Source organism: Triticum dicoccoides, chromosome 4A (assembly GCF_002162155.2).
Source record: "Triticum dicoccoides isolate Atlit2015 ecotype Zavitan chromosome 4A, WEW_v2.0, whole genome shotgun sequence".
Taxonomy (NCBI): domain Eukaryota; kingdom Viridiplantae; phylum Streptophyta; class Magnoliopsida; order Poales; family Poaceae; genus Triticum; species Triticum dicoccoides.
The window spans coordinates 685,810,968-685,825,200 of record NC_041386.1 but is presented as its reverse complement, the minus strand read 5'-3'; the positions used below and the strand labels follow the sequence as shown (position 1 = coordinate 685,825,200).

At 44.3% G+C, this 14,233-nt stretch overlaps 1 pseudogene; it reads right to left on the bottom strand.

The window, feature by feature from the left end:
* Positions 1-8,249: 8,249 nt before the first annotated feature.
* Positions 8,250-8,518, bottom strand: LOC119290067 (annotated as a pseudogene).
* Positions 8,519-14,233: the final 5,715 nt, after the last annotated feature.

Sequence of the window (14,233 nt, the reverse complement as noted above, 5' to 3'; positions counted from 1 at the left end):
TAAAGGGTAACCTTTAGTCGCGGTTGGGGAGGCGACCCGCGACTAAAGGACTTTTTTGGCGGGTTTTTCGTTCCCGCGCGCAACCACCTTTAGTCGCGGTTGGGCAGGCCAACCGCGACTAAAGGTATTTTCCAAATACTTTTTCTTTTTCAAAATCTTAAAAATACAAATAATATATCAAAAAATTCAGAAAAATAAAACTAATTCAATTCAAAATTCTAAAAATACAAATAATATATCAAAAAATTAAGAAAAATAAAACTAATTCAATTCAATATGTTAAAAATACAAATAATATATCAAAAAATTAAGAAAAATAGAACTAATTCAATTCAATATGTTAAAAATACAAATAATATATCAAAAAATTCAGGAAAAAAACTAATTCAATTCAAAATGTTAAAAATACAAATAATATATCAAAAAATTCAGAAAAATAAAACTAATTCAATTCAAAATGTTAAAAATACAAATAATATATCAAAAAAATTCAGAAAAATAAAACTAATTCAATTCAAAATAATATACCAGAGGCCGGTCGTCGGCTATGGTGGTACGGCCGGACTCTGCAGAGCGTCATGTACTACATCACGGGTAATATAATTCACATGATCCATCCTTGGCCTAGCACGGTTACGAACATATTTCTTTAATACTCCCATGAACCTCTCGAAGGGGAACATATTGTGTAGAAATACAGGACCGAGAACGAAAATCTCTTCGACTAGGTGAACCAGGAGGTGCGTCATAATATTGAAGAAGGATGGCGGGAACACCAACTCGAAACTGACAAGACATTGGATCACATCGTTCTGTAACCGTGGTAGAACTTCTGGATTGATTACCTTCTGAGAGATTGCATTGAGGAATGCACATAGCTTCACAATGGCTACTCGAACATTTTCCGGCAGGAGCCCCCTCAAAGCAATCGGAAGCAATTGCGTCATAATCACGTGGCAGTCGTGAGACTTCAGGTTTTGGAACTTTTTCTCCGCCATGTTTATTATTCCCTTTATATTGGACGAGAATCTAGACGGGACCTTCATACTGCTCAGGCATTCAAAAAAGATGACCTTCTCTTCTTTGGTCAGAGCGTAGCTGGCACGACCTTGAAACCATTCCGGATGCCGGTCATCAGGGTCTTTCAAACGTTGCTGGTCCTGCCGTGCTTCCTTTGTATCATTTGTCTTCCCATACACGCCCAAGAAGCTTAGGAGGTTCACGCAAATATTCTTCGTAACGTGCATCACGTCGATTGCAGAGCGGACATCTAGGACTTTCCAATATTCTAGCTCCCAGAATATAGATTTCTTCTTCCACATGGCTGCGTGCCCGTCAGCTCCCTTCGGAACTGATTGTCCGCCAGGACCCTTTCCAAAGATGACTTTCAAATCCTTGACCATATCAAATACCTCAGCACCAGTGCGTTCCGCAGGCTTCGGCCGGTGATCTGCCTTGCCGTTGTAATGCTTTCCTTTCTTTCTTACTGGATGAATTTTCGGAAGAAATCGACGATGCCCAAGGTACACGTTCTTCTTACAATTTGGCAAATGTACACTTTCAGTCTCATGTAAGCAGTGCGTGCATGCATTGTATCCCTTATTTGACAGTCCCGAAAGGTTACTAAGAGCAGGCCAATCGTTGATGGTTACGAAAAGCAACGCTCGTAGGTCAAATTCCTCTTGTTTGTGCTCATCCCACACATGGACACCACCCCACAGCTGTAAAAGTTCATCAACTAATGGCCTTAGGTACACATCGATGTCGTTGCCGGGTTGCTTCGGACCTTGGATGAGCACTGGCATCATAATGAACTTCCGCTTCATGCACAACCAAGGAGGAAGGTTGTAGATGCATAGAGTCACGGGCCAGGTGCTATGGCTGGAGCTCTGCTCGCCAAAAGGATTCATGCCATCCGTACTTAGAGCAAATCTTATGTTCCTTGCGTCAGCTGCAAAATCTTTGGAAACATATTCTTCAACATTTTCAGCAAGTTTTCAAATGCCGAGTCAGCTACACCTGCCTCTGCCTTCCATTTCAGCAAATCCAGTGTGCAGCCCAGCTTTTTCAGACCATCATCGCATCCGGGGTACAGCGCCTTTCTGTGATCCTCTAACATGCGATCCAAATTCTCCCTCTCCTTTTCAGTTTCGCAGTGTCTCCGTGCATCAGCAATGGTCCGACCAAGATCATCAACGGGATCATCACGTGCCTCTTCTTCACCTTCCCCTTCACCTTCAGCATCCTCCATGAAAGTATCACCGAAATGAGCAAGATAGCTTTCATCGATGAAATCATCCCCTTCTTCATCTTCTTCCATTATAACCCCTCTTTCTCCATGCTTGGTCCAACAATTATAGCTTGGCATGAAACCGTGCCGAAGCAGATGCATGTGAACATCTCTTGAGGAAGAGTAACCCTTCTGATTCTTACAGATAACACATGGACAGATAACAAAACCCCCCTGCTTGTTCGCATTAGCCACTACGAGGAAATCTTTCAAACCCGTAGTGAACTCGCCGGAGAGTCGGTTACCGTACATCCATTGCCAATTCATCTGCATTATTATAATATAAAATATATAATTAACCATCATGCATTTGTTAAACTAACTAGCTACAAACAATATAAATTAAACAATGAACTGCACACATGCATATTTTATCAATGACACATCAAAGGTTCATCAAGTTGCTAACCGCGATCGAGGAGTGTGGCTCCAACACTTCATGTCATGTTTGTTTCATGCTCTTGGGGCATTTCATCAAACACCTTATGTGCATAAGAGGAACCAAAAGCAAACCTACACCCACTTGTGAAGAGAATGGCTCCAAATGGCTAAGTGTTGGCTGCTGGATGGGTATATATAGGGGAGGGGCTTTAGTTGCGGTTGGCCTGGCAAACCGTGACTAAAGGTGCCCGAAGGCCTTTAGTCGCGGTTGTCCTGGCCAACCGCGACTAAAGACCCTCACGTGCGCCAGCTGGCCACCGAGCGCCCTGGGCCCAGGCCTTTGGTCGCGGTTCACCTCCAGAACCGCGACCAAAGGTCCCATTAGTCGCGGTTCCTACAGCTTCGCGACTTATGGGGCTGGACGGAAGCCTGTTTTTCCACCAGTGCCCTCTCTTGCGAAACCGCATACAGATTACCGGCGGCGCAGCGGAGCTAGTCGACCCTCGGCGGCAGCAGCGCTTGCCATGCGCGGGCATGGGGCGAGACCCGCGGCTGCATAACCGTGGCGGCGAGGTGCCCCGCACGGCATCCTTGTCGGAGAGAGAGAAGAATAGAGAGGTGTGATGGGTGGGTCGATAACAAGAGGATCAGGGCGTACATGTAGCGGACACAGCCGGACAATGGGGGATGAAAAGCGTCCAGTTTTTGTCCGCTTTGGATGCAAAAGCGAACCAAATTTGGTCTAGAAATGGGGCGAGCTGGACAAGAAACATACAAATTTTGCCGATGGGGTCGCATGTTGGGTCGTTGCATGTGTTCATTTCGGCCTAAACAGACGTCCGCAAATGATTTGGGGTCATGCATTGGAGTTGTCCACAACATGGCCCGACGACTATCAACAACAGAGGTGGTGGAGATAGATCGCGCGGCCGCGTCGCTCAACCCTTCTCTATCTGGCAGGTGTCCAGTGCGTGGAGGCAAGAACTCGGCGTGGCGTGCTGCGGTGGCTGCATCATGGCCATGCAATGTGTCCTTCGTACCATGGATGACGACCTTGAACAGGATGGTGGCACCGCGAAGTTGCTCCCGGTTGACGATTTGCAAAAGCAGCAAATGGCGTGTTCGGCCGTGGGAGATGTTGCGGTGCCAACTGGGAGCACGTGACAGTACTGCAACCCAACTGTGGCGCGATCATGCGGAAGTCACCCGAGAACATTGGTCATCCGAAGGCGGTGCTCCAGATGACAAAGACGAGCAGAAGGGGTCGAACCATGCAACGGGCAGCGATGGTCGGATCATAAGACTATTGGATTTGGTGGTGGCAGCGACTCTCAATGAACTCAACAAGGAGATCAATCGGCGCGGCAGCGCATCTGCTTGCACACCAGCATTCGACGATGGAGGCTACATGAGGTGCCAGCATCAGGCCTCTAACACCGTGACAGCGGTGCAAGTCCAATTTTTTTTGGCACAACGATGACGATCATGTGAGGTGCCAGCATCAGGCACCTAGCACTGGGGCAGCGCCTTCGGCAGTATGGTGGATGCTACATAGTGACTCTATGTGTGGAATGGCAGCGGTCAGGTTCGCACCGACACATGGGCGGCCACCTAATTGTCGTGGCGATGGTATAAGATGGGAAATCGTCACATAAATCTGCTCGTGCTTTTTTGGCCTGGCTTGGAGTATTGGCCGGTGCAACTATCAAATGAGTCGTCCTCAAGATGCTGATTGCGACACCACTTCATTTTTGGGTGAAAACTCGTGTCCTCATTTGTTGGTTGTGCTCACCAACGACAAACTTACGTTGTTATATTATTGAATGTTGTTGTTGTACCGATATTGGCAATCAGAATGAAAAATCTTTGTCAAGGTCATTCCTGACTGGACATGAGGATGCTTGGCGTGATGATATTTACCTCTTCTACGTAGTTGTAGTTATTTCATTTCTTGTAATGGCTTGGGCGTGGTTGCCTTTGCTATGTACTCTGTTTAATAATTAATAAAAAAAAGTTATATGCATCCTCATAATAAAGAGGCAACGGGTTTAACTTTCTTTTCGAGAAATAAAAAAAGCTCAGAGGGCTACATTTACAGAGGATTTACATGAGATTTAAAAGATGGGATGACGTGGGCGGTTTTGATTGGTATTTAGAATGAAGCGGGCCCACCATAAATTCAGGAGGGGGCGAGAGATTATGGAGGGGAGAGGGATTAGTCTCTTAACTGCATAACTCCTCCTTGGTATATTTCTTTGCTTAACTAGTTACAACACAAAGTTGGTCCCATTCTGGGCCTCCAAGACGAGCAGAGTCGCAGCTTGCATCACGGCCTTGAGACTTGTTCAACTGTTGCTTGAAAATCCCTCCCCACCTTTCAATCAACTTGTTGTCATGCCGACATGCACGAGAACAGCTAATTGAGGGGATCATGATATGCCCACTAGCGAGCTCAACAGAGCCAACGTGCCACTGCACCAACACCTGGACAATTGACTCGTCGCCGCTACATCACCTTTCAAGAACCTGTAGCTGTGCGTCATGTGAAGGTAGCTAAGTTAATACCTAACAACCGGGCTTCAATACCTTGCCTAAAAAGGATACAAGGAGCACCAAATGTGCTCCAGTTCTGTGCATCTGCTCTAAGCGGTGAGCAATTTCCCCAATAGGATAATGTTCTAATATTGTATTGTTCTAATGCCTCTAATTCCCATGTGCATGTCATCGCATCAGATGTCTCCTTTCTGCTCTCATCTCGCCCTTCATCCATGTGTCCTTCTTGCATATATGAATGAACAACTTGCCTAGATATCTAGTTAGGTGAATATACATAGGGTGGTATATGTATAGGGGAGAGGAGAGAGGATGGAGATCATTATCCGCACAATTGTAGCATGTTAGTTGAATATTGATTATACTTCCATGGTATGAATGATCATGGGCACTATAGCGTTGATGTGCATAGGAGCCCAAGCGTACTTGTTGGTAAGGGTGTAGTCTTCATGAAAGGCACGCCTTAACCCCTTGTAACTTTGATGAAAAGTTCATTGTATACTATTGATGCGCCATATGGCTCTATGCATCCTATTTCATAGGTTACTTGGTTCTTTTTTTAGAGACCGTTACTTTGTGCTAGTAGGTCATGGAACCAAAGTGAAAGTTATAGAGAAAGCAGCCTAGGTCCAGCCCATATGGTCTGCCTATCGTTGTGGGGGAGCAGGACATGCAACGGGAGCTCCTATTTTTGGTGTTGTAAGCGCCGATTCGAGGTCCTGACGCTCGCAGGGGGCGTGTAGCAGGCCGGCCCTGTACCTGCTAAAGAAAGCAACATGGAGAAAAATAATTGGAGAAAAAATTGTATCGTCAATGGGAGAACCAGGACTCAAACTCCTCTCGTCAACAACAACAGTCAAGCATAATAACCACTAGACAACGAATATCAGGAAAGCGCACTATTTGACCCTTCTTCTAGTACAACATTAACATATAGGGCCAGTTCTTTTGGGCGGCTTAAAAAATAAGCTGTCTCTCCCCAGCTTAAAAAATAAGCCGCCCAGAAAATTTGTTGAGACTTCTAAATTAGTTATTCCATAACTCATCCAGAAGCCCCAATGAATAAGAGATGTGGCTTATGCAAAAAGCTGGGGAGGAGGCGGCTTATTTTTTAAGCTGCCAAAAGAACTGGCCCATAATATTATATACATAATATAAATTATAAGCAAAGGAACATAAAATTAGAAAAGGGAATTGAAAATAATTATTTAAAACAATTTTTGAAAAAAATGAAAGGTTCGTACAAATTGAAAAAAGTTGCTGAATTTGAGAAAACTTCACGAATTTGAAAAAAAAATCATGAAATTTTGAAATAAGTACCCAAACTTGGAAAAGTTCATCGAATTTTAAAAATATATTTATCAAAATTGAAAAGGTGTTCATCAAAAATGAAAAAAGTTCTTCGCATTTGAAAAATAGTTCATCAAATTTCAAAAAAAAATCATCATAACTGAAAAAAGTTCATCGATTTTGAAAAAAAAATTCATCGAAATTTTAAAAAAATCATCCAATTCTAAAAGAGTTCATTGATTTTGGAAAAGTTCATGAAAATTGAAAAAAAATCATTGATTTTGAAAAAAGTTCATCAAAATTGAAAAAAATAATGATTATGAAAAAGTTCATAAGAATTTGAAACAAGTTCATAAAAACGAAAAAATTTCATCCATTTTGGAAAAAGTTCGTGAACTATAGGAAATTAAAAATAATAAAAAAAATAGATAAAAAATAAAAAATTCAGAAATTTGAAGAAAGTTGATGAGATTCAAAAGAAGTTCGTGAATTTGAAAAGTACACAAATTTAAGAAAGAAGTTCGCGATTTTTTTAAAAAGGAAAGAGAAAATCCGAAGAAGAAAAAAACAGAAGAAAACCGGCCAAAAGCAAACCAAAAATAAAAACAGAAAGAAGCTGCGGTTGTTTAGCTTTAAAGATAAATATAGAAACAAACTATGTACAAATATGTCGCTAGTCCACTTGATAACTACCTTTGCTACTGAAATTCTAGCTTTGCCGTTCGAATCCCATCACTCGCAATTTCAGTTTGGCAATTTAGAAACCCGGGAAAAAAAGATATGCAGGCCGGCCCAGCTCGTGAGAGGGGGTGTGCCATTCAGGGGGCGCTAGCAAAATAGCCAAATAGGGATTGCCACATGCAACTAGAACCGCCCGAGAAAAAAAAACATGCAATCACATGGACCCAAACCACACACTGCACACAGCCGTCTTGACATTCTCAAAAAAAAAATAACGCCCTTGTTGACAGGGGTCGTCATGTGATGAGTCAAGCGGCCATTACAGTTTGGAGCTGAATAATTCTATGTGTATCCCCGACTACGTAGAAGAAGCACCAGCGCTCTATTCAATCATCCAAGGACATGTAGCTCAAAATCTAGTGGTATATGTATAGGTCAGAGAAGAGGTGACAGAGGCTATTATTCATACAAGTGTATTCCTCTTTGCGACTAATATAAGTGTAGCATGTTAATTGAATATTTTATGTGTTCATGGTATGAAGCTATTAATGATCAGAGTTGGTTTTATGAAGTAGCATGGCAATTTTCACATTTTACGAGCATGACGTTAATAAATTTATGTTTTCTTTGTTTTTTACAAGAAAATGTCTATTATTTTGTTGTTTATGGTGTTTTTTATGTATACGATGGCAATTTAAAGTTCAGCGTTGCGGTTTTAAAGTTTAGGTGGGCATTTTTTTTGTCAATCAGGGGTCACAGTGGCCCGCCCCTAGCGAACGATCAGACACGATCGATAGGAGCTGCTCCCCCGGCGGAACGAGAACAGAATTGTAGTCTAGTTGTGTGCTCAGTCCCCCAGAGATCGTTGAACTTTATAAGGAGGATTGTAGGGTCGATCCTGAGTAATAAAAGTCTTTTACGCCCAAAGAAAACTTGGTTTATAAGTAGCTATGTAGTCAGAAGCAAAGTTAACGACGAATGAACACGCCGATCATACGAAGAAAGGATTAGTCGTCACGCGCGGCTAAACCAGGAGCAGCTCGTGATTCACAGATCAATGGCACACGATGGTCTCGAAGCAGACGATCCCATCGAACTCCAGCGCAAACCGCAGCCGCGACGACGGCGCAGGCGGCTGCGATTTCCCTTTCTCGGGCCGCTGCTCTGCCTCCCGAGGCAGACTGCCCTGCTCCAGCCTGGTCGTCCTCCCGCAGCTTCTTTCCCCGCCAGGAGAGCCGAGCCCAGCTGCCGCCGTTGCCGGCGCCGGGGGCGATGTCGGGCCGGCGAGGCGCTCACGATGGACAAGGCCAGCACCTTGTCCATACTCGAATGTAGACGGGGATAATTCCTGCAGCAGCTCTGGTGGCCGACGCTTTCTTGCACGCAGGCTCTGTGAGTTTTCTTCAACCAATCGATGGCTTTACTTGGTTCTGTCTTGCTCCGGTTGGTGAAGGGGGAGAGACCAGGCGACCCGACTTATATACAGCGAGGCATGGAGGAAGCTTTGGGCAGGGCGGTTTCCTGCGCTGGACGAGTCCAGAATATTCGTGGACTGTAATAGACACAAATACGAATTCGCTTATTTGGATGTCATGAAATTGGCTCATTGAATCTCAGGGAGGTTTCAGTAGCAAACCGTGTTTGGATGGCAAACTCTGGAAATTGCATAGTTCTTTCTTCTTTGTGCATCAAATCAAAATTTCTACAATGTGTGAGCATAACTGAATGATTATCTCGCAATACAATTTAACAAATATTCTAAAAATTGACGACACCAAAATCCACAATCGGTCCTTTTCTTGTAATGGCAGACCGCAAATCCAACATGTTAGCACCCCTCACAGCAAAATCAGCCTTTCTTAGATCCAGGGAAGAAGAAGAACAAAGGGAAACTCGAAAAGCAAAAAAAAAGAAAAAACACATCTAAAAACACGGAAAAATGTAAAGAAAAATAAAAAATATCCTGACGGAGCACCAACACGTGATACGTGGCGGCGATTGTACGCACCACATGGCAACCCTTATGGGGCTCTCGCAAGTGGCACCCCTTCGACTAGTTGCTCTTTATTATTTACTATCGTTTGTTCTAGTTATATGCAACCATGGGACCCGCTATATGACATATTTTGCATCATATAGGAGCGCGATGCAGAGGGGTCCATGGGACCCGCTATATGATATATTTTGCATCATATAGGAGCGCGATGCAGAGGGGTCCATGGGACCCGCTATATGACATATTTTGCATCATATAGGAGCGCGATGCAGAGGGGTCGATGCGACTGGGACGACACACCGATCATGAAGCGAGCTATTTTTTCTTTTAAATGCGCGACATGAAAATTCCAATAATAAACTGAAGTGGCCATGCGTGAATCAGACTCCCCACCTCGAGTTGCTGAAACATGCAGCTGGCCCATGAACTGATGGCTCATGGTGATGATTGGAAGTGTGAAATGGTTAAGAACCACTGCAACGTCGAGAATAAAATATTTTAATTTTTTTTCAAACATTTCTTTCAAATTGTGAGTAATTTTGAAATAGAAATTATTTTCTAAAAATAATTATTTTTTATCATTTCTATTTTTTCCTGAAAATGTCAACAATTTTTTTAGTTCTAAACTTTTTTATATACATGAGCAACTTTTGCAAACGTGAATAGTTTTTCAAAAGGAAAACATGTATTAAAAAATCTTTCAATTTATTTTGAAAGCACATATTTTTTGAAACTCTGAATAACATTTGCAAAAAAGCAAACAGTTTGTGTATTTGTGAACAAATTTTTAAAACTGGAATATGTTTTTGACACCTCAAAAGAAATATAAAATGCGAATATTGTTTTCAAATTTGCGAAAATTTCTAGAAGACATATTTTTTTAAGAACTTTTTTATGAAACAAGGGAAATTTCGAAATTTCGATTTTTTTTGTAAACACAAAAAAAAATTGTGGCAAATTTTCAAATCGAATGATTTTTCTGATTTTTTATTTTATTTTTGTAAATTTTTTAATATTTCCTGAAGGAACAGGTTTTTTCACTTGGAAACTACCTCAAAACATCTATGGGTACAAAGCGATTTCAAGTTGCTGAACTCAAACGTCTATGGAGAGTAACCGAACGGGCCAGACATTCTCACGATGCAGCCAAAGACCGAAGGTCAAGGCAGCAACTTTCATTCTAGGTATCCCATTTGCACTTACAAGGTTCACACATCTTGATGCAGAAGACTACACGCGCACAGCCTTCAGCACCGCGGTCGGTATCCACCCAATTGTCAATATCCCCAGTCAGGTGGTAACTGCTGACGTCTGGGCACAAGAATTCAGAGACACATATGCACGTAGCAGAGGAACTGCAAAACGAGGCCGTACACCCCCAGAATGCAACTGGCAGAGGCCGTATCACTGAGGATTGGGATGGGGCCTCTATTGCCAATAATAGTCCATTAACGCTTGGACACGTGGATCATGCGACCTATGGAGAAGTTACAAGATGGGATGGCTAAATACTCAGTGCTGCTGATGTTCTGATGTCTCCAATTCCTGTTTGTGTAGGTTATTTTTCTCACCTTCCCTTTTGTTCATGTGTGGTCAATGCGTGTACGAATGAAACAACTAGGCTTGCTATCTACTTTGGCGAAGTTGGGGCGGTATATGTATAAGGGAGAGGTCGGAGGACATCGCCCACACAAGTTGCTGGTTGAATTTCATTGTGTACCCATAATATGAACGGCCATGGGTATTGAATTTCCATACCTAGAAGGCAAAATTGCATCACATACGCCCAATATGACCATAATACCATAGGGTACTTGGTGTTAGTGTACTGTAAGCAGAGTGAATGAAACAATACGTTGAAAACAGCCCATATGGTCCAGCTATCATGATCCTGCGGCTGTGCAGCCATGGCTCCTTCGCGGTGACAATCTATCATTAGGGCATCTCCAACGGCAACCCGCGGAAAACCTCCCGCATCCGTCTAGGACAGGGGGATCAGTACGCAGACACAGATGTGGGACGTTGACATCCAACGCTAGTCGCATACATTTTCATAACAATTTGAACCAACCGAACGAAATTTGATCAAACAAGACGAATTTTGATATAAACATGATGGATTTCATTTAAAGTATGATAATTTGTACATAAAATCGGAAGATATTTCATCTGGTCAACTAAATACCTAAAACTAAAACCCTAAACTAGCATGTACTTCATGGTGACCTCGTAGGCCCTGCCGGGCTGGCCCGCTCCTCCTCCTCTGACATCGTTGCCGACCCGCCGTCGGAGTCATTGTCGTTGGGCTTGGGGTGGCGGTAGGTGGTGGCGCCGCGGCAAGGCTTCCCGCCAGCCGCCTGATGCTTGCGGATGAGCCTCTACACCTCATCCTACACCGTGCGCAGTGCGGCCGCGGCCACCAAGGACATGGGCTGGGGAAAGGGCGGTGGCGGCGATCACGGCGAGGGACCATTCATCGCTGTACCTGGCCATCTTCCCATCGACGCAGCGGAGACGGTGCTTGGCCGTCTCCGACGTCATCACGGAGCGGTCCCAGGCCCAGGTGTGAGCCAGGTCTGGGTCCGCCGCGATGTGTGGTGGCGGGAAGTCAGAGTCCGCGAACTAGGATCGGCGCACGGCGTTGCGCCTGTCCCACCGGCGCTGCTCCTGATTGGCATATCCCTGTGTCGTCATGGCGCTCCGCGGTGACGACAATGAGTCACCGCGAGGGTAGTGCAGAATTCGCCCCCGCACCTTGGGTAGGGGCGGCAGGGGCCAGCGGCGCTTATCCTTCACGATACGCCGGGGCAGCGGCTAGAGATGCTCCTCCTTCATGACGTATCGGGGCAGCGGTGAGAGCCGCTCTTCCTTAACGCGGCGTCCAATTTGGATGTCACGGCTGCGGGGCGGCGGAGAACGTGGAGGGTATGTCGGCCCCGGCTTCATGGGAGGAGCGCCCTCGGTGGCGGAGCCAGGCCGTTGGTGTGGACGACAGAGCGATGGAGCATCAGCTCTATCTGCTCCTCGTACTCCACGTCGGTGTCGGCGTAGACCTAACCCGGCACTGCTGGCGCAAACTGCTGCTGCGGCGGCTGCTGGTCCTCCTCATCGCCACAGGAGATGACGATCTCCGCCCACGTCGAGTCGCTGCCAGCCGGCGAGGATGACGGCCCCCCAGTTCGAGGGCGGTGTCTCCACGAGACGCTAGATCCCGCCCCAGAACTGCTTCGCAACGCCGATGCCAGGACTTGCCCGTCGCCGGAGATGTTGAGGGAGACAGGCGAGGAGGAGGATGATGCGATGTAGGCGGCACCGGAGCACAACTTAAATAGCCGCACACATGCCATGCGAAGGGCGCCAGCCGCTACAATGCGGCGCAGGGGACGGGGTTGGTTCCTCGGGAACCTGCGTCCGCATCGAAGCGGCGGCTGCCGAGAGGTCGCATCGGTCAGCGCCGCCCTCCCTCCCTTCGGTCTCATTGCAGCATCAATGCCGGCCTCCGCCTGCTCTAGTTCGGCACAAATACCATGTCCATTTTTGGGGTCTGCGTTGAAGATCTCCTTATATGGCCAAAAAATAATTCGCGAGAGGATTATAGAAGATGCCACATAGCTGTTTGCAAAAGTAATCTAGGGTATTCAAAAAATCTCCAAATTTTGGGGAGCCATGGCCCCTCCAATTCTCCCCTGGCTCGGCAGTTGTTATTGATTTGTAGATAAATGCTCAACCATGTGGCACCAGCCCACTACTACTACCCAGGTACTATAAATGTCATTTCTCCAACCACACATTCCATCTTACAAATGCCACTAAAAATACTTGCAAGTATCACCATTTCTCATTCCTCTCTCTATAACTTCCACAATGTGTGCGCTAGATTGTGAGTGTCTTGATGAATACCTTGTGGGATTGGAAGATGTTAGGAAAATTGTGTTAGGCGCAAATCCTCAAGTCTTCATGAACTTGAGGTTACTTCACACTGGAGATTCATTTCCCGGGTGGTTGTGCGGCCAAACTCTCTTTCCCTTCTCTAGAGCGTTTGTGTTACCACTCTATCCAGAGACATAGTTATATGACTGTTCTGCGTAATTGGTAAGCTGGTATTGAGTTAATTTAAAACGTGTACAAACTAGGCATGATGGGTTTTAGCTACAATCTATTGCCGCCACATGTCTCTTCTCTGAGGCAGGGAATACTTTCTTCAGACAACAGAAAAGAGATAATGAAGGAAGCTACTTACAGAAAATGAGCTGTTTTTATTCGTGTGAGAAAAAACAATTTGAAATAGACAAGTGTGTAATGAAATTGTCAACATGTAACCTCCTTTAAAAAAATCAATATAAAACATATAATCATGCAATAGAACCGTCTCAAACTAGATGTATATTTTGTACGTATGATGCCCATTGAATAGAAATTATGAAGATTGTTCCATTTTCATTCCAGAAACAAATCTTGTTTGATTCAATTGGGTTTGGTCATGACATGATGTACCGGTTGGGGGCTTGTCGACAGGTGGGCTACGTCAATCCACATTTGACGCTAAATATGTCGAATAGGTGGGAAAATGTGCATCCCTCACGCATCTTTGTCCGGCCCACTTATCTTGCTGTTCTTTCTTTCTTCCTGTCTCCTTTCTTTTACCTTTTACATTTCTTTTTCTTTCATTTTCACCTCTCTTTTTTTCCTTTTTCACTGTATGTGGTTTTTCCTATTTTTAAAATTTTGTTGTGTGTGGGGCTGGGGTGGGGCAAATGCATTGAACATGTTTAGAAAAGCATATGAACACATAATTACACAGGATATTTTCCTTGAAATACATGTTTAGAAAAGTGCATAAACTTTAAAATGTGAATATTTTTTATGCATAAAACTATATAGAGATGAGATGAGCATTATATACACAAAATATTTTATTTACTTATTTGGAAATTTATGCTGTGGTACATGGACAAATTCTCAATTTTATTGCAGCAGAGTCTTAAAAATAAGAACACTTTTGACACTCCAAAAACATGTAAACACATTTCTCATAAAAAAAT